Genomic DNA, 22,578 nt, shown 5'->3' on the forward strand with positions numbered 1-22,578 from the left:
TCAAGAATTGCCAAATCGATTTGTCAATGTTATATCGATGATTGTCGAATAGAACTACTAAATAAAATGTTACCCTTAAATAACAATAATATGCGCGATTGAAGGCTTTCTGCCACCCCTTTGGAACCGCGAACAACGAACGAAAGGCAGTTAGGCCCTTCATAACAGCCTGTCAAGAAATATGTATTATTTAGTTTTCTGAATGGATGTATAAGGATTTATTATAATTAGTTACGGTTTTGAGTCGATCAGGTTTAAGGTAAGTAATTGTTTATTGAAACCCTAATTTAAGTAGTTACACACTCCTCCAAACCGCAGATACGATTTGGATACCTATCATTAGATAAATGAGATATCATTAGTTCTTTACGATTACTATACCTCTTGTTATAAGGATCGTTATTTTTTCCTGTTTAGTAAACATAGTTATAATTTTAACAGCATCTTATCACAATAAACACCTTTCATGATGATTATAATGATAATAAATTTATGATATCAGAATATAATTAATGACAGAAAAACATAAACTTCTTTTTTGACATAAACAAGTTTTTATTGATTTAAATTTCAAACCAATGTAACTGTAGAATTGTACTTATGAGAATGTATTGATATTTAGTTATACTAGACAAAATATTGCAAGCAACGAACAATAACTTAAAAGTGTCAGTGTAAAGTTGGACGTCAAAAAAGTAAACCAGAGTTACGCATTACGCACGTTAAGAGATAAGCAGATTTACGAAGATATGGTTAATACCCTTGGTGATCAATGTCTTTCGTAAGCCACTGTAAAAAATGGACTGCAAGCTTCAAAAGAGGTAAATTTTCGATTGAAGATGATGACCGATCGGGAAGGCCAGTTTCTGTGTAAGTTCCCGAAAATATCGATGCAGCTCATGACATGATTTTATCAGACCGTCGAATTGGGCTAAAACGTATATCTGAAGCATTGAATATTTCATACGAACGCGTTCATCATACAGTTCACGACAATTTGGACATGGGAAAAATTGCTGCAAAACGGATCCTCAAATTTTGAATGCTGACCAAAAGCGTGCAAAGGTAGAAGCACCGCGTTCGATCTGTGCTCGATTTGAAAACGATGTAGACTTCTTAAACCGAATTGTTACTATGGATGAGATTTGGGTACATTTCTACGATCCAGAAACAAAGCAACAATCGATGGAATGGCGACACTCTGGTTCTCCAAGACCTAAGAAGTTTCGTGTCCAAAAATCTGCTGGAAAAGTTCTTGCTTCAGTTTTTTGGGATTGTCATGGAGTAATCATGATTGATTTTTTGGATAAGGGTAAAATAATAACTGGAAATTAATATTCGACATTACTGAAAAAAAGGTTTAAAAGGTCGTAAATATTCTTCCAACGAGGAGGTAATAAAAGCTGTGAAGGTTTGCAGATCAAGAAGAAACATTTTTATGTATATGTAATAAATGTATCTAATTAAGAGGGAAATATTTTGATATTGAAATTTTATTTGATTTTATAGTAGGCTAAGAATTTTTCAATATATCCTCGTAGTTGTAGCTTTAAAAGATTATGAATTATTTGAAGACACTACTCAACATTTTTTTACAAACAGAAATAGTAGCAAATTATTTTACTAGTTTACACATATGTGAATTCATGGTTTTCTAAACTATTTACAGAAATAAAACACGTAATAGAGAAATTGACGTGGTGTATCTAAAATCTATTTCTGTCTTATAGACAAGACAATAATTACGTTTTGGGTCATTTATTTACTTGTTACTGTTTCAAACAATACTAAATTTACCAACAAGTAAAAATTTGTATATAAGAGACTCCTCATTATACCAAAATAACTTAAATGTATTTTGTATAGTGGCTCTGATATGTAAAAGTATGTTAATACTTCAGTTAATAATTAAATATATCTTTGTTGTTACACGATGCAGTCGATAAGATTAACCGTATCTTGTGTATATTTACTTTAATTCTGTAACAAATTGAGGATATCGAAATATCAATTGAATACAATGGAAAGTAGTTATTCAGAGCAGTCAGCCATGTAGTTTTTTATTCGCAGTTCATTTTATGTTCAAAGCGATAAACATAGATTAAAAAAAATAACTAAAAAACACGCTTTTAAAGCACATCAAACTAAAAAGTTGAAGATAATTTTTAGTTTGATGTGTTTTTAAGTTTTTTTTTAACTAAATTTATTTTTCACTTTCTAGTTTCATATGCTATGAAAGCGTGTTTTTTGTTTTTTTATTAAACTATAATTAGTTTCCACTTTTTAATTCAATTTATTCTAAAAAGTAAAATTTTTCTTTAAATTCTAGTCATTAGTATTGTAAACCTCCAACCGAGGCTGGCGGATGTAAAATTATTTTCGAACAACATAACAAAGTTTAAGGTGTTAAATTTAAAAGTAATACTGATGCAAGTAGTCTAGTAAATTTTCAATAGAGGGCAGGCAGTTGTGAAATTTGTTCTGATGTGAATAGAAAATTTGCAGTGATAATATTTAAAAAAAACTTGTCAAAAAACAAACAAAAATAAAGTTTTTTACAGCGAGAACGGGATTTGAACCCACGACCGACGATTCCAGAGGTTGGCATCTTAGCCTGCTCGGCAAACGAACGCACTTATAGCGGTGGGATATACTAAAAGTGATAAGGCGGGTTACAAACACGCTCAAAAACAAACCCATATACAGGTAAATTCGTCGTGGAACTTTAAAAGACATTTTAAGATATTTTTTAACCAATATATCCAATTAATACAAAAGAGATCGTTTTTGGATTGCCTTTACTGTAATAAAATTATAGCAAAATAAAGAAACCGTCATCTTATAATGTTGTATGTTCCTTGGGAAACTGCTTATCCCAAATAATGATGATGAGGTTTCTCCACCATATAATAAACGATATGCCATTTTGGAGAATGTCTGAAGTTCATTTTAGTTGAAACAAGCAAACACCAATCATTTACTCACATGCTAAGGATTCACCTGAGGAAGAAAACAAATATGCATGGCTTTAGAAAAGCCTAAAAAATTCATAAGTGGACAAACCCATTAAATGTAGTGGCGGAAATACTGCAGCTAAGTAGATGGCAGGCAAATATTCTGGTAGGCATGATTACAGGGTACCCCGTTGGTTCTCACAGGGATCCTCGATGGTTATCACAGATATAACATTGAGGAAAACTCTGAGTTTTGTCTTAATGTAGGAGTCTTTTACTCACAGGCTAAGGATTCACCTGGGGAAGAAAACAAATATGCATGGCTTTAGACAAGCCTAAAAAATTCATAGGTGGACAAACCCATTAAATGTAGTGGCGGAAATACTGCAGCTAAATAGATGGCAGGCAAATATTCTGGTAGGCATGATTACAGGGTACCCCGTTGGTTCTCACAGATATAACATGGAGGAAAAATCTGAGTTTTGTCTTAATGGAGGAGTCTTTTTCAATTCTGAAAAGGTTGCATTGGTTGTCGGTTGTCAGTCTGGGAACAAAACAGTAAACCAATAATGAATATTAATTACTTCTTGAAGTTCACAGAACAGATGTTTTTATTTTTTTACGGTTCTTCATTAAAACATCAATTTTTAAGAATATTTCGTCTATAAATACAGCCACGACAGACAGTAAATCACAACTCCAAGAAGTCGTTATTTTATTATTTTCATTCCGCAAAGCTTCAAAAAACAATAAAAGTATTAATAGCTCGATGTTGGGGTCAAAATATTGATAATTCTATTGTATAAACTATAGATTTAATATATCTAAGAATTTCTACATGGTGTTCCATTGTGAAAATCTTTAACAGGGACGGTATATTGGGTACACAGACTTCTTATAACGTAAACAGTGTCTATTTATGTACCTACTATCAACGTCGAACATAAAGAAACATAGAGAAAGTTAGAATTTCTAGAATTATACAAGGTGTTTCAAAAGAAAGTTCACATTAAAAAAATACAATTTTAAGAAAAGTAAGGATTTTATTGAAAAAATGTTTGTTACATATACCTTGCTTGGGAATTTATTTTTTAAAAATAACATCGTTCAAAAGTAAACCGCTTAAGGCATACAATGATGGATATTTTCTTTTAATTGTGCCAGGGAAGTCCATATGTTAGCGTAAACCTTCGATTTGATATAATCTCACAGGAAAAAGTCTATAGGTATTAAATTGGGATTGCAAGAAACCAAACGTATGTCACCTCTCCTCAAGATCAGTTAGCCAAGAAAATTTTCACCAACTCGTGGCAGAGATCTATTGGACGTGTGTGAAGTTGCTCCGTCCTGTTGGAACCATGTTTTGTGGTTATAACTATTAAAGTTTTGTAGTTCAGGCACAAAGAAGTTGTCTAACATCTGCACATAACGCTCTGAGTGCACTGTAACTGTGCCTTCCCTTATCTCAAAAAAAGTAAGGGCCTATAATCCTTCGCTCTGTCATTCCAGCCCATACGGTCACTTTTGGCGAATGTAGGGGTTCTGATGTTTAGGTTTCAGGAAAAAAGATGTTGATAATCGTTCGAAATCATTCATTCATGTCAAGCCTCTGACTAGCATCCTGAGACTTCAATTCTTTTACCAACTGAATTTTGTTACGGGTTTGGCTCCCAATCTTTGTGTACTATGTGAAATAATGATTATCCATGCATGTTTAAAGCAACAGCACGCTTGCGAATAGACAAGTCATACTAATAGACCAACGTTCATACAAATTATTGTCTACAGAAATTGGAGGTGTTTCGTAATAAATTGAGTGGATAGAGAAATGACTATTAGTAATAACTGCCCGCGGTAAACTAGTGTTTGCATTATGATTAGATAATGAATATGAGGGTTGTCACCTAATAAAGAAATACGACATTTTTTTCATAACCTCTAACTTAGGTGTTCGGGGTAGCGATCTCTAGTGGGTCGCGGGGGACAGAAACCCCACAAATGACAAATAATAAATGAAGCGACCAAGGAAATGTTTAGAACCTGAGTTTAATATCAATTTTAAACAATTCAATATTACAACTAGAACTTACAAAAATGGAGTTGGACAGCGCTGCTAAAAATAATGGTGCTGGCTACTTTTTCCTGGAAAGCAGCCTCCACCACGCCTCCATTACTCCAATGCGACCTTCTTGACATTTTTTTCTTTTCTAAGGTCATGCCAGTAATAATTTAAACCATCTAGATCCATCCGATGGTTAGGTCCATCAATGTTACTTTTTTGTCCATTTTTTTCCATATTTTGCTATTTTGAATATGAGTTGCAGCGAAATTCAGTAATCCCTTCAAATTATGTTTTTTCAGGTTCCCTAGATTAAATCGCCACACAATATATGCGAAGGATGCTCCTGTTTTTGAGATTGCTCCGAAATCCGCCCGTTTCACTTGTTTAGAAATTTTTGCAGGTCTTCCATTTTTTTTATTTTTCTCGTAATCGTCTGCCTCGCGATTTAAAAAGTTTTGGATCATTCTTTGGGGGTGGGTAAGCTCAGGAGCAATTTGTCTTTGGTTCAAACCACCTCTTTTTAAGTCCATAATTCTTTACTGCTCAATTTTCGAGTTGAGTTCCGCGCGGCATTATTTTGAAAACAAAAACTAACCGTCACATTATAAAAATCAAACACATGTATTGTATCCTCCCTTTAACAGGAGAAAACTGAGGTGGTCATAATCCTTTACACCTGACAATAAATATTGAGTTTATACTTATGCACAGGTTAAACGTGATTTACGAAATCATCTGATTAATGTAAACTATAAAGAGCTATATTTTTTCACAGTATATTTATTTTTGGGAAGTATCGAAACTAACGTATTTAACTGAATCTGAATTGATAGGATAAATCTTGTGATATTATTGAAATCGACAGATTAAAAATATATAATATCATTTGTCAAATTTCCAATCTAGAAAAATATTACAATACCTTTAGACAAATCTTCACGTAAATTTATTTGTTTCTTGTTCCAATTTTTTAATTTTAATTATTACATTATCTCAGATGTCTAAATATATTCAATAATTTTGAAGTTCCATCATTAAAAACTTTCCCGATAATAGTTAACTCATAAAAAATATTTTTTCGAACCGTTTAACAAATATTTTTATAGCCAGGTAATTGCATCTTATGATTTCATTTATATAACCTTAAGACGTATTGGTGCGTAAAAAGCTTAAGTTAATTGTAGGTTTTTGCAGATAAATAATAAAAGAATTACTGTTATCCACTATTTGATTACTTCATGTTCAATAAAAGTTATGGTTGTGGAATTTTTTAGGATATATTAATAAAATTTAAATAAAATCTGAACGGATTTATAGGAAAAATAAAAACCCAATTGTGCTCACTGATGCTTGATATGGCAAATACTCGTCAAAATTTTAAGCTCTCGAATTTTGTAACATTAATTTGGAAATACCCTGAATATACAAGCTAAGGGAATCTTAAGAAATTTTGTCAAATTATATTCCATGGTGAATAAAAACACATTTTCCCTGCTCTGTGAAATTATAGTGCTTATTGTGCACGAATAACGTTCTGGTCGGTCTACTGATGTTGATGATGAACAAATCAAGTCATAATTGAAGAGGATCGTCATAACTGTTCGAGAGGTTGCGAAGAGGATACAACAAACCACTTAGGCTAGGTAAGGAGCTTGATATTTAGGTACCTCACGAATTGAAAGAAATTCATTTAATACAAAGAATCAACATTTGCCATATGCACCTTACACGAAATGAAATCGACCCTTTCTTGAAAAGAATCATCACTGCTGATGTGAAATGGGTGATGTACAGTAACATAGTTCGAGGAGCAAACACGAGGAACCCGCACAAACCACAACAAAAAAGGCTCATGCTGTCAGTTTGGTGAGATTACAAAGGTGTTGTATTGTTTGAGCTGCTTCCAAGGAACCTAACCTAGGATGTTCACTCTCAACAATTAATGTAACTGGATAAAACAATAAAAAAACGGCTAGAATTGTCAAATCGGAAGGTTTAGTGTTCAACCATGATAATGCAAGTCCTCACACATCTTTAGCAACTCGTGAGAAACTATTGGTGGTTGGCTGGTAAGTGATGCCACATCCTCCATATAGCCTTGATCTGGCACTATCTGATTACCATTTATGTCGAAGTATGTAGAATTCTTTGATTGGTTAAACTTTCACAAATAACGATGACCTTCAACCCTGGTTCAGTCTTTTGTCGATAGGGACCAGAAATTTTATGAGCTCGAAATCATGAAGTTCAAAGGTATATGGCAAAATGATTAAAAACTATTCTTTGTTGAAAAAAGTGTTTTATTTTATACTACAAAACCGAAATCGGTTTTCGCCAACCCAATAATATGTTCATTTACTTTTAACAATTTTTTTGCATATTACAACCCTTTTTTAAAAATTTTAATTAAGCTTAGTATCCATGACAATTAATTTCAACTTTACTCAATAGCAGATTTTTTAGCAACATTCTTAGAAAGTAATATTTTCTATACTTTCCTTCACATATCCGTTTCATAATATTCAACTTTGTCGTCATCAGCATCTATTATTTAAATCATTCTTAAAAAGACCAATTGTACCATAATTTAATTTTTTAATGCATTTAAAACAATTTTAATCAAAGAGTAAGATTTTATTCCTTTTTTACTGTATATATATATATCATTTAATTTAAAAAAGTAGGCAATACAGCTCATATCAATTCGAACTAAATTCTTGCTAATAATTAATGAATATTGATGCATTATGTCAATTAAATTAATCGGTTACTTCCAATTAAAATTGATATATTTCAATCAACACAGATTTGTAATAGCGCGCAGTAAGTTAAAAATAAAAAAAATGAGTTTTAATGCTTCTAGTATACTATTCAAGATAAAATGTTTTCGTTGTTCCAAATTCGAATGTATTTTTTTTCTAAACCACTAAGGACAGGATAGAAATTAGAAAAAAAAGCACAATACAAAAAATAGTAGTTCAGAAAGTTTAATTACGTAATTGTATATCATTAAATTGGCGAATAATGAGGATAATTTTTGTACTTCATCCCAAAAAAGGGAAAAATAAAACAATATAATATTAGTTTTTAACATATCATAATCTAATAATAAGATTACAACAGTTATAAGTTATAGGTGGATTTTACTCATCACCTGTTGTAATATTGTTATCATTTTGTATAATCCAGTTATTTTTGTTAATTATTCTACAATAACGTTGATTTCCATCCTCTTAGTTTTTCTCAGCTATGCTGTCACCCCCGATGACACAAATGATTTGAAATTTGAAAAAATAAATATATACTAGACAACTTCATGCTGACTTTCGGTATGATGCATTCACCATTTTGGTAATTTGAAAATAAAGAGTTTGATGTGCCATGAGGTGATTACATCGGAAGATTTTTTGAACAAATTTCGTAAAATTCACCTTAGATAATAAACGATCTATACATCTTCAGTTTTATATCGACTATAAGAGATCCGTCTTCTATGTCTTCATTTTCAAAGAATCTAACTGCGGAAGCTCCATTAAACCCATGACCAATGAAACCTGGATGAAACGCTAATGGAAAATTTAAAATTTTTATTTTTGATGCCCTACTTTAATCAGAAGATTCTGGTGTTTCTTTAATAAATTCATTCAATTTCTTCGGAGTGGAAGTCTGGTCTGGAGTTTTAGGAACGCATTTAGCTTCATATAAATCTCCAGATTGATGTTGTCGCCTATAGTGAAGACGGTTTGTACTTCTTATTTGATTCAGAAAATACACGAGTAACACATTTTCACAAATAGGAGTGGTTTTTTCGTTGACTGCCAACCCCTAAAATTCTTGTATACTGCATTATACTTTTCGATTGATAAATTAAGGGTGCTCCTAAGCATTTCGCACACCAAAGATTGTAAGATTGTTTGATAAATTATATCATTAAAACAACAAAGGAATAAAAAACAATTTCCTTTAGATTGGTAGACAAAGACAACTCAAACTTAGTTATATCATGCTAAACAATGAAAGGGATGAAGTTGAACCTAACCTTCACATTCATATCTGTAGTCTTTGGAAAATAGCAACTCTCATTAATTTTAAAATTTAAACTAAGTTGGAATTTCAGGAACAACATGGAGTGGGTTGATTATCGAAAGGCGCGTCAGTGTCAAATTTAGCTTTGTTATCGTACTATTTTTTTAATTAGTTTCGTTTTCTATCCAAATTGCATTTTTACCATTTAGATTGATTCGTATGTTTTCGCCTTTTAGATTCTTATTTGGGCATTTTTCCCGAGTTGATTTATTTCAATCCAAGAATGCAGGCTTCCAAAAGTCACTTCGAACAGTCTATCATATGTTTTTTCATCCGCCAATCAATCACAAAGTCCGCGGTACTTAACAGTTCTTTTGACAGCTACCTCCAATCTTCATGACCAAACTTATGCGTTCTGACAGTCAATAGTGATGCTGTCCCACGTTGGTGATTAATATATTTGGTGGTTTCTCTGTAATCTAGTCAAGTATGGGGGTAGAGTGAAAAACGGACCAAACAAAATACAAGATATTTTTTCCCATATCCATGTTTAGTCTGAACATAGTTTCCTTTTAAATCTACACATTTATAAGCTTTCCAAATAATAGATGCGTCTCTTTCCTGAAAATAGACGTTTACGTATGCAGTAACATCCTCGAAAACAGGATTAGGAAACAGGATAAAAGTTGCAAGTTGCCAAATCCGTCAATACTGAGGGTTTTTAATTAATTCGAGTTGCAATACGTGAATTTTAGTTATGGCGATCATCGAAGTGTGAGAAGTTGCTTTGCTCAAATGGAAAAACACTAAAAGTCGCTTTTTTGCAATTTCTGTACCTTAGCATTATAACATTTTGGAAGATAGTCGATGAATTTAATTCCATGATTATCCCTAAAGACGGTGGCTTTCATTTTTCTCTCCGATTAAATGTCCTTAGCATTTCCAAAATGTTTTTGTAAAATGACTGGAAATCTTGTCTTAAATCGCGCAAGCAAAGCCATCAGGACCATCCAATTTGAATTAATTTTGATCAGAACATATTATTTAAAAGAAGTTTTTGAAATGGAACGCTTGAATACTACAGGCGAAACCTTTAAAATTCTTTCGAGCAAACTGCTTTTTTGCAAGTTTATGACGCGTTGTCTGTTACCAACTTTTGACGCATTTGTATTCAAAATTCTTCTAATTGTCCACCGGGAAACATTTACAGCATTCCCGAAGTAGCCTTCTACAACTTGAGATATAACTTGTGGCAAGAACAATTCATTTTTCAGCTCTTGATAAATATTTTTTGGTGCCGCCTTTTCTGAGTTTTATCCATATGAAACGTTTTGTAAAGAACTCGTGAATTAACAATCTCTAATATAATTACCCTTATGAATAAACTTGTACGTTAACTAAAATTACCGCACTTAAGCGTCATTATAATACAATACTATAACAAAATAAGTTTTGATATTATATATAAAAAGTAGATAAATATATGAAAATACTTGGAATATAGTTGAAAAATATGCTGAGTACTGAAATTTGGTTAACCGAATCACACTTGCAAATAGTTTTCATATCGCATACTAAGTAGGAAATGTAAAAATAAACAAGGAATTGAAAGACACGTTTTTATATTTAACAAAATTGTTCAGTTATCATTTTTTTTATCAGTAATTAGGTTAATTGTACAGTTATTATTAAATACTAGCACGGATTTAGTATTTTGTATATCCCGACGTTATGTAATTGCGGAAAACGTAATTCAACTAGAAATTATTCGGATAGTACGTGCGCAGATTTTCCAACCAGTTTTGAATCACTAAGACATTCCAAAAACTTTTGATTTGACAATTATACTACTACTGTGGCCACTCAAATTCAAGTTGATTTTTGGCATCGCCCATGTCTACTTCTACATCAAGTCTCTTTACATCTTCACCCTCTTGGTCATTACATCTTGCTCTTGGTCTTCCAATTATGAGCCTAATTAAATTTAGATATAGAAATAACCAATTACCTTTCTAAATCGACTTGATTTTAGTTCTCTCCTGATTTAAAATTAGTTTTTCTTTTATTTAAGACAGGTAAAACTTTCACGTTGCGAACTGTTGCGGACTTGACACTGATAACTAATAGATCACCTATATCATAAATACCAAAATAAATATAAGATCAAAATAATTTGGACATCCTAAAAATATATAGCAGCCATCAATCAAATTATTTGTAGTTGTATTAGAATTTACAAAATAGAGCAATAAATCTTATATATTAAAAAAATTGATGATTTCCAGTCCGAGTCCGTTCAGGCGTTCTACCCAACCGATTTGCTTAATTTTTTTTTTCAATGAAAGGTATTGATGCACAGATCAGCCATCAACCATCGGATTTCATCTAATTTTCACCATACTCAAATCAGGTTCTATTCAAGATAGAGACTTAGTTTTGGTTTAAGAACACTCGCTGAAACACCTTCTTTCTTTTGAGTTTTTGAACACTTACATCGGTTGAGCTGGAGAGGAGCTAGGAGCGGACATTCAATGTGGAGTTATGGATTTTTGTAGGTTTTTGGCAATTTTTCTACATTCAAAGATCTATATCTCAGGTTCTAATGTTCTAATATAACTACAGAGTTCGTTCTTTTCTATTATAATGATTTCTGATACTTATTTAATAGATTCGATGCGAGCGAAGCTGCGGGTAAAAGCTAGTTTCACTTAAATTAGGTCTTTCTTATCATTATTAGCTTTCTCGTTCTTATGATAACAATTTCTAACAATTCCTTTTTTCGTGTATAAGATTCTTGAATCTTTATAATTCGATTTATTTATTTAATTCACTAAGCAACAAAAGACGATACCAAATTTATCGTTCAAACGTATCTTATATGATAAACAAAGTTATAGATTTGGAATTAAAATCCTGGACACATTGTATATTTGAAAAATAATATTTAAAACAATATCAAAGTGTTTATGTTATATGAAATACCAAATTAAATTAAAAAGAGTGGCGATATAAAACGATCGCGTCCCTAAATATCAACAAAACACGTCTGGTGTACATTATCCACTTAACTACCGAACTAACAGTAACAGATGGCGATGGATTTTATGGTTTCAAAAAACTTTGTTTCTATATCGTGAAAGAAGCTGCTGTTGTCGGTCGAGACAATGCATTTCTATTATTAATAAAAATGAGAAAAGTGGAATGTTTCGTTTGAAAAACCTTGTGTATTTCTATAAGTTGATCTAGAACGCTAAAATTATATTTATATGCTTTTCAACACAAGAAGAAACTTAAAATCTTCATTGAATATTTTCAACCTATAATTAATTTCCATGAACCTAGTTGAGGTAAAGTTCGCGCATTCACATTTTAAATAGTATTAAAACTGATGTACATCGTAGATTAAGTATGAGGTCACAATTAAACAATGTCGCCACAATCTTAAAGTGGTTCACTAATTCAGAAAATATAAAACATTGTTCATTCAATATAAAAATCCAAACACCAAGTCAAAATTATTTTATTTCTAATATGACGGTTACACTATATGATTTTATTCATGTTCAAAGAAACCACCACTTACATCAATGCACTTTTTTTGTAACCCAACGTTTTCACAACTTAAAAGCTTAAAGCCAAAGTCATTTTTTGGAATGTATGAATTGCTTCATTTATCTAATCCTCAGACGTGAAACGTCGAACAAATAAATGTTTATTTGGGTAGATTAAAGAATAACCTGAAATAAAACATTGATAATTCAGCCGAATAGGGTGGATGTCGAATGACATCATTTTCGCATCAAAATGCAATCGTTTGCTATGCAGTGTGTGACGATGTAATAGCAGTAGTTATTGCAGGTAAACATTTTGTGGTGTAACAGAAACTGCGTGTGTTTTTGACAGACTAGAATGTATATTCTATCATCTGTTACCAATTTAGAAAGAATATGATGTTCACCATTATTTAACATGTCTGCTGTTTTCCTCACGATCCTTGCTCTGCATACTGGAAATCGCTAAACGTATGCGACACCCAACGATTACCATTTTTTTCCACATAAAGATAACCATGTAAAATTGAATGTACCGTTGCAGATCTCTGTTGTCTCTAATCTTCTTCTATCATACCTCTCACCCTCTCAATGTTTTCAATAGTAAATGAAGAGCAGGGCCTACTAGCAAGGGTCTTATCACCAAGCAATAATAGTCCTCTTTTAAATTGACTATACCAGTGAAACAAAGTTTCTTGTGAAGGAATTTAATCACAAAATGCGAATTGCCACCGTACAAGTACTCTAGTTGATTTCTCAAAATATACACAGTGATTCTTGTATTCATATCAGGGAGTTCGTAGTATGTGAAAGATTGAAATTTCAAACCAAAAAGTTAAGGATAATCTTTCTGAACACATACTTTAATAAAAGGTTGAAGATTTCTTACACACTTCCTAAAGCTTCTAGAAGACTGGTATATATCTTATTTTATGTCATGTCGAAGAGTTATCACAATTTAAGAAGAACGCTGTAAATTTTTCCTAATCTCCTGATTATGTTCCACCCATGTTCAATTGGGAACAATAACGAGGATCAAGATAGGTGATGGATTTGAGACTGATGGAGAAATCCAAGGTTTACCTGACTATATATGGTCGAGAGTTATCTTTCTGAAAAGATTTTGAAATCTCAGGAGGAAAGGAATCATATGAGGTGCCAATATTTCTTGAATATATCGATGTGCAGTCATAGTTGACATTGATCCAAAAAGGCTTATGACGTTTATCTTGTTTCTCACCCTCGCTCGACCGTTAGAGAGTACCGGGATTCATCACTGAGGATAATAGTCTTGATACAACCAAAATATTAAAAAATATATAATGGATAGAAAAATTAAATGAAAATATATGGAATAGTTTAAAAAAGAATCAAGCCTAACAAGTAGGTGTTATATGTAAATTGCAGGATAGATGAGAATTAGTTTTTATGATTTGTTAATATGAATTGAAAACTGAATTTAAATGAAGACGTTTCATAGCTGTCAGCTGTTCACATTAGTTTGAAAACAATTAGAAACGTATATGTGAATCAACGTTTCTTTGCCACAATAAATCTGTTGACGACATGCATCAATTTTTATCTAGTATGAGCTGTATTAAACATTCATTATTCCGTTCCTACTCCGCAGGTATCATTTTATGATGTTTCAAGAACTTAAGTACGCAACAAACCAGATTATTCGGTCAAGTGTTTTTTGTAGAATCTGAGATGACATAAAATTTACTCCTACTTCTTCAACTTGAATCCTAGTTTCAAAGTTCCTTTTTTTCATTAGCTACTGACCAATTTTGATGATGAAATACGTAATAGTAATAAGAAGTTGCTCGTTTTCAAGAAACGTATTACGTGAAATGCAGTCACAACGAAATCCTAGTGAAATTATTGTTTTGGAATCAATTTTTTTACACACCTCGTAACTTACACTGTACTATGATGAAATTATCACAATTATTTCGTTTTCCTTTTGAAGGAGATTTCTGCAAGACTTCAGTTTAAGTGACAAATAAATTTTGGTTCCCTATACCCGGTTAAGAATCTTAAAGCAACATGCTAATTTGGCGTAGCAACATGCTAATTTGGCGTGGCAACATGCTAATTTGGCGTTTTCAATCTAATCTAAAGAAAACCCAACCAAACCAGAAAATCAATCCGTTCCTCGGTTTGCTCAACAACATCAAGAGACACTTAGAATATAAATAAAAGTTTAACATATAGTGAACAACACTTTCGACTTTTTTTACTTTCCGTCTTTCCCCTTTTCAGGTAAGCCCCTATCTCCTAAAAAAAGGCCCCCAAAGAAACACCTTTCGTTTAATTTATAAATCCAATTCAGCCAAACCAATTCAATAATTGGTAAACCCGGAAATACTAATTTCCGACATCAGGGACCTCGATAAATGGATTCTAGGACTTGGAAAAAAGCTAAACTAACGTGTTTCTAATTCAGTATAGTCAAAATCAATTTTCAAGTATTTTTCCTGAGAGTAAAATTGTCTAAGTAGATAATTTCGATAGAAGAATCGAAGTGACAAAACTATTGTAAATATCGTTGTCAATTCAAAAGTATGAATCTCTTCAGTAAAAGCAACCTCTAGTTTTTTATTAAGACTATCAGTTTATTATATATCAAATGAATTTTCATATAAGTATATTATTACTGTTTATAGAACAAAAATGCAGTTAAAATATGGAAAAAGTTTTTACTGCTCGACACTTAATCATTGTACTCTTTACAATCTATTAATTTCCTGCAAAATATGATAGAGAGAGAGAGAGAAATGCTTTATTGACAAAAAATTGTCACAATTTGTAGACAAAAGCTTGTAAAAACTAAAAAATAAACATAAAAATAACTAGATAACGCTACAAATAAAATAAAATTTCAATCTTCTTCTTCTTCTTACGTTAGGACTAGGTCCTGTATTTTCATCAAGTGTTTGCCAGGAGTAGTTGGGATGCTGCTTTCATACCACCTTATAGGTGGTCGTCCAGGAGGTCGAGTTGTGTCTGGTTTCTTTTCCTTTGCAATTTTTGCTAACTGTTCATTTGGCATTCTGTCAACATGGTCTCTCCATTCTCTTCTGCGGCTCCTTGACCATCTTACTACATCCTGAATATCGCACAATGTCCCTTATTTCTTCATTTTCTTCATATCTGCCTATGATATCGCTGGGTGGACTGAGCAGCTCAGTGGTTTCATAGCCGGACCCAAGCCCGGGTAAAAGAGGAGGGTTCCAAGTGAGGCTAGCGACCTGCTTGGGTAAAAAAAAAACAAAGTGCTCAGAGATCCAACGGTTTAGCCTCGGATGTGACTGGATTAAATAAAATTTCAATATACAGAAGAGAACCACAATGAGTAATATAATTATAGGTAATAGTAAAAAGTGATAATTAGTATGGGTATTTAGTATTTTATATTTGAACGGAAATGATAAAAGCCCTTTTTTGACCAATCTTTCTATTCTCTTAGATAACGTGGGAAGGAGTGCAATTGGGCGATAATTCGATGCTTGATTTTTATCTCCTCCTTTATGTAGAGGTATAATTATAGCCGTCTTAAGGCAATTGGGAAGGTAAAGATTATGCTCGATGAAGAAGCCTTATTTCTTAGATCATTTAAAATGGATTACGTTTCTTTAGATACATTACGACATTGGCGAGTCCCCTATTATAATAAATATCTTTTTTTATATATCATTACCTTACGGTTGATTATTATACCGAAATTACTATTTTACTCATGACTGGTTGCTTATGTACATACAAGAATTTTTAATATATCACCCTCGGTTGAAGATTGAAAATAATCCTTTCGCCGACTTTGAATTCATTCATTCATTCATTCATTCATAAAAGGCGTCGTGCATAACCACAAAAAATCGCGAAGGATGACTCTTATGAAAGGATATTGTGTAAATCGTTATTATTAGCAATACGGTGTAGGAGATTTAATGAAAGCGGCAGATTTATTATGTTTTCTTAAAGTCTTTAATGTAGTGTAATCAAAGAATCGTTATGGATGTATTGATTCAAGCACAAGGTCGGACAGTAAAAATAGAAAAAAGTATTGAACAATAACAAGTTGTTATGTGCAATTATGTGATGAAGGCAATGGTAATTATTTTAAAATAGGGCTCCAGAGGAAACTCGATCTAAACTAAAATTATTCACTCCCCAGAGATCATACTAAAGCATAAATACAGTAAATTTAGTATTGTTATTAATCGATAATGAATAAAAGAGCCAAGAGCCTTGTTTTTTAGAAAAATATTCGCCAGAAACAAATTTTTAGCTTTCCAGCAAATATTTAACTTTTTTCCTTCAAAACAATTGTCTATGGATGAAGATTCATTGTATAATATATGTAATGTGCATCTGTATGATCCGAAAGCTGTAGTTCTTATAGTATAAGGCTATATGGCTTGTCCTTTGGGGTGGGAAACCGCGATCTAAGTTATCATTATTTGCAATAAGTAGTTTTACAGTGGTCATATAGCTTCATAGTATGGCAGTTACTTTACGATAATGATGAAAACACGTACTCATTAAATTATGATATAAAGCTGAATATAAAGTGGTGGTGTGTGTTCAGTACAAACAAATATACAAAACGTAAAATTAAACTTAGTCTCGCATGCCTAATTTCTAGGAATAGCTGGAGGCGACTATCCGTTCGAGATTTGCTCGCTTCGCTGTTCCACAGCTACTAGATATTAAAAAAAAAAAGGTTGCTATCACTTTTCTAGGCGGTGATACCATATTAGTCCTTTTCAGAGTAGATTCGCCCTTCGCAATTCACTGTCTTGACTGTTGATGCGTTTCAGGAGGTAGTGATGGATCCAGGTTTCATCTACAATCATAAATAGACCCAAAAAATCGACTTATTTTGCTTCGACAATGTCAGTAATGTCTGGGAAATTTCATCCAATACGTTTTTGGAACAAACGCGGCATCCAATGCATAATTCTTCAGACAGACACTTTTTTTTGGTCGTCTCCAAGGCTTCTTGTTGATCAAGCTCATACTGCCACATTTGATTTCAGCTGTCCAAAATTTTACGATCGTAAATGATGGTATAGAGTCTCTATCCACTTAGGAATGCGGAGCATGACCTTTACCTACCTACTTCACGTTCGGAATTAGTTAAGGACTCAATATTTTACAATGCAAAAAAATGTACAATCACTTGCTTTTTGAAATCAAATTGAAATAATATTTTCCAGTATTCTGCAATAATTTGTGGGCGTATTTACTACATATCTACTTTGTAACTGACTTCTATTCTAATAATAATATTTAATTCCAGACATGCTGTATACTGGTTTAATTTTTGCTATGGACTTATATACTAATTATTACCTATGATTTTGTTACTCATTGAAGTTTTCGTTTGTATATCGAAATTTTATTTTATTTGTAGCGTTATCTAGTTATTTTTATGTTTATTTTTTAGTTTTTACAAGCTTTTGTCTACAAATTGTAACCAATTTTTGACAATAAAGCATTTCTCTCTCTCTCTCTTAAAAAATGTGTGGTATGGAATTCCTCTGAAATGAAGCGCCACCTCCCGCGCTATTTAGAAAAAATTTTCAATTCAATTTAAGTTTGCAAAGTTTCTTTTCTCATTATTTTTCCAATTTCGTCTCCGCTGTTGGTTTTTGCCGACTGCTGAAATCTCTTATTCACTGATAATCATATAATCACACAACCAAATTTAAATATCAAAAAACTTTCACCATAATCTCGAGTTTGCCTACACATAAACCGTATATCATATGCAGTCATCAAAGTTGAAAAAGTTTTAAAATACTAAGCACGTCCATTGAATTTTGACGCACCCTATATTACTAACAACAAAATATCTGATTGTAGGCTTCATCAAATTTACAAATAAATGAAAGTATTTTTCCTTATTTGAATTTCATAGCACCTACATGACAATCTACCTATTTTTAAATTGAATTTTTATGTAGCTAGTTGAATAACTATATCCAGGTGTCCGTTATTTTTTTTTCAACCGATGTAAGATATTTACTTTCAAAGAAATTGACGAAGCATTAAGTGTAGATTTAAACTAATCAACGTTAAATTACAATTGCAAAACATCAACTTTTCAATAAATGAAAGCAAACAATTTATCTAATTTGTAACAAATTTAGATATTTTGTATTCACCATTCCACTTAAACTTTATTTAAAGGAATATTTTTTTATAAGATGCTTCCTAGTTTGATGTTTTATTTTTCAACATAATCTTCTTTCAGTTCTAAACATTTTGTCCAGCGAGTTCTCAATTTTGTAATTCCAGACGAGTGGAGCGCAGACATAATCACACCAATATTTAAGAAAGGTAATAAAGAGTTATGTAAGAATTAATAACAAATTTAATAAACAAAAGATTGAAAGAACACGAAGAGAAAGAACTAGGGGATTATCAAAACGACTTTAGACCAGGAAGATCAACTATCCACGCAATCCGTACTCTATACCAAACAATAGAGACATACATATAGTTTTTGTTGACTTCAGAAGTGCTTTCGGTTCAATAAAAAATAAAAAAGATAAAATAACAGAAGAACTCGAAAGACAAGGAATTCCAAAAAAAACTTATTAGGATAATTAATAGAAATAATACTAAATAAGAGTGATATTAAAGTGAGATTCCCAGGCACAACATCAGAAAAAATACACACGAATAAAGGCGTCAAACAGGGAGACCCAATATCACCAACGATGTAATACAGATAGTAGCATACGCAGTTGATGCGACTATCATAGCAAATGGACACAGGGAATTAATAAAGGCGATCAACAAATTATAAGAAGAAGCCTGAACTTACGAACTAGAAATAAATGCAGAAAAAACAAAATATATGAAAATAGGGAGAAAACCAGAGAGCAAACCTACTGAAAACTAACAAATATTATGAAACAGTATCGACCTTCAACTATCTAGGCATAACGTTAGGATAAACAACTAGAGAAAGGATAAAGGAAAGGATACAAAAAGGCTATCAAGCCTATAGAACAAACAAAAACCTATTAAAAAACAGAAACATAACCAAACAAAACAAAATAAAAAATGTACAAAACCCTAATAAGTCCAGTAATCACGTATGCGATGAAAACAATAGTAATCAACAAAAAGGAAGAAGAAGAACTTAAAAGAGCCGAGAGAAAGATGATGAGAACTATAACAGGTCCAAACGCAACACAGGAGGGAGAAAGGAGATCAAAGAAATACGTAGAAATAGAGAAAGAGCTGGAGAAGGACAATATAGTGAGATACATAAAAGTACATATACTCAATTGGGCTGGGCGTATAATGAGAAGAAAACCAACTGAAATGATCGAAAGAATAACCCTATTGCGGCCAAGGAGAAGAGGCAGGCCGAGAAAGACTTGGAACAACGAAATAGAGGAGGACATAAGAGCACTTAATATAGAGAGCTAGATGGCAAAATGCCGGAACCGAAGAAATGGAAAATAATAACAAAAGCAGCCAAGACAAACGATTAACTATAAAGAAAACAAAAATAGAAAACGAGGGATAATCAACTTCAAAAAAGGATTTACAAGCACTATAAGCGATTGCCATAATTCAAAGGATTGAAAGGCTTGATGATGATAATCAAGTATTTGCTAACAACATAACGAATGATCTCACACTTAATATTTTGTTATAAAATGAAAATAACCAAAAATAGGTAATGCTTCATTAACTGTACTAAGCATAACCTTATTTGTCTAGCAGGTGTCTTAATTAGGTATGACCTTATTATTTCTCCACCTGGCGGCTGTATAAGTTTCACGAATTTCTTGTTGAGTTATAATAAAACGAAACTATACACATACCTCAAGGAGAAAACGCGTTTCATCATCATATTAATACCTTCCGCTTCGCATCGAGTATCAAACTATCAACAAAAGGAAATTCATCATTTTCCTCCCTTAGTACGTAAATGGTTATTATCTAAGTGAGTTTCCTTTTATTTCAACCAGAACGAAATTTCAAATTTCAAGGTATTCTTAATTTTTTTCAGTAGAATACAAAAGCACTACATACAGTTACATTTAATTATTAAATCTGTAGAAACATAAAAAGAAACAGAAAGAAGATTTCAACTTGAGTATTTTTTGTTTTATTTTCTGTTTAAGTAGGGACTTTCTCATATTAGACTCCAAAAGGAGTCACCCATCATGTTCTTCTTGCTTTTCTAAATATGCTATAAGTTATCTTCAAGACGATATACGAAGGTTAATTGATCACGAGTTCAAGCACAACGTGAAAGAGGACGATATAGTGACAGTGATAAAGATCCAAAAGCTTAAGTGGTTTGGTCATATATCAAGAAGAGATCCAAAAGCCCTGATACAAGTAGTAACAGTGGAGGCCAGCCCTAGAGGGATCAAGATATCCACCTAAAGATCGCTGGGAAACAAGTAATGCAATTTATTGCATCGATGGGGTTGAGGAACTGGAGACAAATTGTGGAGGATAGGAAGAAGTGGATCGGGGTAGTGAGAGAAACGAGCAAGAAACTCTTAAAGTGGAGTGATTCACCGCAAAAGATAAATCCACAGAGCCCAAACATGCGGCTATCATCCGCAATGGACGGATATATATCTATATTGTTAAGAAGGTATAAATCACAGCTTTAACGCTGAGCTATGGTTGTTTTTCGTGCTCGTTTGGTAGCTCTGAGATTTCTTCACTGGTTCAATGGTCATTACTATCTTTATTTTTGATTAGAACACTCTTTTAGTATTCAAAAGCTTCATATTCATTGTGTAGACGAAGGGTCTACACAATCTAATTTTATATGCAACGAAGACATCACAATATAATCAGGCTTCACGATCGGTTTATTCTTATGTTTCCTCAGTTGAAACTCGATGAATACTACTTGCAATGAGGTGCGTCGTCTCTACTACCCCATAAGCAAATATAGTATGGATATTCATTGTATCCGCCTTGTATTCCAACCAGAAAATGTACCATCTTAAAATTCTCAATCACTGACCAGATAATTCTTCAACTTTGAAGTTTGAAACATCAATATTAACACCTCCGTTATTTCTTTGAACATTACAGAATGAATCACAGCCGTGATGTAAATCTAGAAGATGACCTGGTGCAATATCGATTAACAGAAGGGCGCTAAAACAGAAACATTTTCTACTTAAATGGCATCTGGGACAAATAATTTAAGAAACCATCAGTCTTTAGTCATCTAATAAACGAGGTTTCTATATACCCCCTTTTTTTAATTAACGTAGATCTTTATATTTGTAAATAATCAATTTGTTTCATCATATTTTTGACTGAAACATTGCTACAAAAAAGAACTGTAATACGACTTTTTGGTACTTTATATTTAACGGCTGATTTGTGATCTTCAACTTCAAGCAACATTCGTGAGCAGATCAGAAGTTTAATAATGGTCTGGGATCGTATTGTGCTGCACCCGTTTCATATTATGAGAACAATTTCTTTGTCTAAATCAAATCACCCATGACTAGCGGAAAACAGTACTTTATATCTGAAAAAGTGGAAGATGACTAATCATAAAATGTCTATAGAAATAGAATATCCATCAACTGGTATCATCTTTGGAACTTGGTCTTCGATCCGAAACACTTTTTTTCCCATATTATAACATTTCTTATACATGAAGTTGTGTTCATAGTGCGATTTCTGTTGCGATATTTTTCCTAATAGAATCTTCAGGTTTTCAAATTCATTATATACTTCATAAACCGAGTAAAATTGAAATTGTGTACATAGATAGTGTGTACTAGGGAGAAACTTAAATGTATCTCCATCCAAGTTTTATTTTCATCAAACTAAAGAATACGTGGGTAACTAAATTTTATCAACTTTAACCAGATTTAATTACGATTTTCAAACTACAGACGTCGGAATTCTATACGTTCGCAGTAAGTACATTTATAGCTTCCCCTTTTCTTAGTTATACTTACAA

At 32.4% G+C, this 22,578-nt stretch overlaps 1 protein-coding gene and 1 long non-coding RNA gene across 3 annotated transcripts in view; one reads left to right on the top strand and one right to left on the bottom strand.

The window, feature by feature from the left end:
* The window catches only part of LOC130898029 (band 3 anion transport protein), a 207,689-nt gene that overhangs the window by 21,234 nt on the left and 163,877 nt on the right, over positions 1-22,578 (bottom strand). The window lies entirely within an intron of this gene.
* The window catches only part of LOC130898032 (uncharacterized), a 36,426-nt gene continuing 32,776 nt past the window's right edge, over positions 18,929-22,578 (top strand). Inside the window, exon 1 of the long non-coding RNA XR_009059820.1 lies at positions 18,929-18,944. This is a non-coding gene — a long non-coding RNA (uncharacterized LOC130898032). The remainder of the gene's footprint in view (positions 18,945-22,578) is intronic.

The sequence above is a fragment of the Diorhabda carinulata genome, chromosome 9 (assembly GCF_026250575.1).
Source record: "Diorhabda carinulata isolate Delta chromosome 9, icDioCari1.1, whole genome shotgun sequence".
Classification (NCBI taxonomy): domain Eukaryota; kingdom Metazoa; phylum Arthropoda; class Insecta; order Coleoptera; family Chrysomelidae; genus Diorhabda; species Diorhabda carinulata.